Source organism: Anopheles darlingi, chromosome 2 (assembly GCF_943734745.1).
Source record: "Anopheles darlingi chromosome 2, idAnoDarlMG_H_01, whole genome shotgun sequence".
NCBI lineage: Eukaryota > Metazoa > Arthropoda > Insecta > Diptera > Culicidae > Anopheles > Anopheles darlingi.
In genome coordinates this window covers 40554403-40556902 of record NC_064874.1, presented here as the reverse complement: position 1 = coordinate 40556902, position 2500 = coordinate 40554403, and the positions used below count along the sequence as shown (strand labels likewise).

The 2500-nt window shown below is 43.0% G+C and overlaps 1 protein-coding gene across 5 annotated transcripts in view; it reads left to right on the top strand.

Annotated features, from left to right (window-relative positions):
• LOC125949377 (uncharacterized) overlaps nt 1-2500 on the top strand; it is a 24146-nt gene that overhangs the window by 19360 nt on the left and 2286 nt on the right. The window lies entirely within an intron of this gene.

The window sequence follows — 2500 nt, the reverse complement described above, 5'->3', positions numbered from 1 at the left end:
ATGATACCGTTTTACTTGCTTTTACCAAGCATTGATAAGGGGAGTGCAGCTATCTACTTACTAGTGAGAGGAAGCCGAAAGTCGGATGGAGGAATAAAACAAACAAAACCCTCTCCAGCCATGTGGAAAACAGCGGACAGTTCCAGTTACGCAAATCACGTTACCCCGACATGGAAGAGGTATTGGGGCTGAATTAATAATTGAATTCATTTCTCAAAAGCCCACACCCAATAAGTGAATCCGATTGTGTTGTCTGTGATTACCTAATTAGGCAAATGCGCTAGCGCCTAATTGTGGCGTTAGTCCGTCGAGTGATTGTCGCGCCACCGAATAATCCCTGACCATGCAACCATGAAATGGTATGCACGATGCGCTTTTGTGTGGGAGGCGCCTCTTTGACACTGTTACAAACCGTTATGCCCGATACAGCGGGGAGTTCTGCCTGGACCAAGGGAATCACCGAAGAACAGCAGATCCATTCGAGCGTGCAACAAGGGACTGTACTTCGCTGCACCTCGGGGGGTTTCGATGCATTCAAATGGTTAATCTTCTGTCCATGGCTTTGATTGCGGTGCATGGACTGTCTGCCTATTCGCTAGAGTCGTGTCTTCGCTGACAATTGTTTGTACGATCGACGGCTCGCCGGTTCGCGATGCATCCAAGCGAATGCACAAGTGCACCCCGTGGGTCGCGCTTTGTTCCTCGAGCGTATCATGACCACCACCTTGTCGCGGGCATTAAATGGGAAAGCTAATCACCGCAACTTGCGGTACATTGTGTGACGCTCAAATTGTGATGCACGAATGACCAGTCACGTAAGGCTCCAGTAACTTTGGAAATGACAAAGTCGCAGTTGGAAACTGGCAGTTGATTGGAAAGTCCGTTGAGGAAGGGTGTTTAGGACAGACATTCACTAGATTTCTATAATATTGGTGTATCATCATCTGATATCGAATATGGATTATTGTCTTAAACGTTGTCCACATCAATCTGTATCCACTCAAATGCCATTTTAAATATACAGGATTGGGCATAAAAAATGCAACAAACTTCACTCAGACTTTTCTGTCAAACAACCAAACAAAACATTCATAACAAGAAAGTTGTAAGCAATAGTAACTAAATGTGTTAAATTTATTGCTTCAAATTTGGCTGTAAAAGCACTAGCACACGAACACTTAAATATGTAAATTTCTTAACACTTAAATAATTTAAGTCAATAAATTGTGACACAACACAGCGTCGACAGAAAAAGAGAAAGAGTTTTGCGCTATAACGCTGCAAAGCCACTTAAGGGCAACGCGCAATGGTTTCATAATTCGTTCAAAACGAAACATAACTAAAAAACCTAAATCAATTGTTTATACTTGTGTTATTTGTGACAACTTTTAGCTTAAGTTTATTTAAAGACGATTAGCGCTTTCTAGGTGTGCATCCAATAACTCAACGGATGGAACGAAGCATGCCATGCCGCAGCTGTATAGACAGTTCCATGAGAGCAAAACGGTAGGAAATGTGGCATTTATGTGTCACCCGTCTGCCCGCTCAGCATGGCCAACTGCGCTGTGTGTTTCATCGGGGAACTTCAAAACCAAACCCTGTACCATTCTAACCGTCGTCACTGATGCCATCGATGAAGCGTGCGTCTTCTACGCGAACGAGCAGCCCCCCACACCATAATCGTAGCACGGTGTCGCACCTTTTTCGTTCCCGACCTTGACGGGCGGATGATTTCATATCTTGTCCGATGCCGTCCGATGACAATCATCCGAACCGAGCTGTCGGAGAAAAACGTGCGACCGTCGCCGGGGGTTTCGTTGTGGTTTTGATCGACAAGGAAATAGAATTTCAAATTAGTCTCGAAGCCATTCCCGCCATTCGTATTCGGCCGATGGCAACAATAGAAACATCGAGGCGAACATGTGGCCGCGCCATTGGTTTGACGATCGAACGGGCACTGCGTCCGGACCGGAAAAACTAATGATCTATTGAATTGCAGAATCAATGGTACAGGAGGATTAAATTCTGCGGTGTTCTCGTGTGTCGTTGTCGATATAAAAAAAAATCAGCCATAAATTGATTAATACGTTTGTGTGAAACACAATCCTAAGATGTTTTACAACAACAAGGTGCAATCTGAAAACAATATGACACAAATATATCAACTAAATGTATTTTCCAAATTACTTGCAATTCATAAGATTGTAGTGGATATAAATTTCATTTGTTTGACAGGTTTTCGTAGGGTTGAATTATTCATTTACACAACTAACCACATCAGATGAAACTGAGAGGAATGTGCGGTGTGCATGGTTTTACGATATGAATGTTTCAGTTCAGTTTATTGACCTACCACTGGTCAAACGTTAATTGGTTGTGGATTTTTGCGCTTTCGGTTGGATAACAACCTTATGAACGAGACAATATTTATGGAAACTGTATAATTCATTTCTCTTGGCTTTTCCGCACTCACAAACACCGAAAACCTTTCGAAAGAGAG